The sequence below is a fragment of the Eimeria mitis genome, genomic scaffold, assembly GCF_000499745.2.
Source record: "Eimeria mitis Houghton genomic scaffold, Emh_scaff1021, whole genome shotgun sequence".
NCBI classification, from domain to species: Eukaryota; Apicomplexa; class Conoidasida; order Eucoccidiorida; family Eimeriidae; genus Eimeria; species Eimeria mitis.
This window is the reverse complement of record NW_013567135.1, coordinates 9,021-9,268: the sequence shown is the minus strand read 5'-3', so window position 1 is coordinate 9,268 and position 248 is coordinate 9,021. Positions and strand designations below refer to the sequence as shown.

Sequence of the window (248 nt, the reverse complement as noted above, 5' to 3'; positions counted from 1 at the left end):
CAGCCGTCTGTAGCTAGCTGTAGCTAGCTGTGGCTATCTGTAGCTAGCTGTGTCTATCTGTAGCTATCTGTGGCTATCTGGATCTGTAGCTAGCTACAGCTAGCTGCAGCTAGCTACACGGCCAGCTACAGCCCGCCACAGCTAGCTGCATCTAGCTGCAGCTACCCGTGGCTAGCTGTGGCTATGTGGCTAGCTGCAGCTAGCTGCAGCTAGCTGCAGCTAGCTGCAGCTATCCGTGGCTAGCTGCA

At 56.0% G+C, this 248-nt stretch overlaps 1 protein-coding gene across 1 annotated transcript in view; it reads right to left on the bottom strand.

Moving 5' to 3' along the window:
- EMH_0027710 (protein kinase (incomplete catalytic triad), putative) overlaps positions 1-248 on the bottom strand; it is a gene marked incomplete at both ends in the record, with an annotated part of 13,546 nt that overhangs the window by 5,946 nt on the left and 7,352 nt on the right. The window lies entirely within an intron of this gene.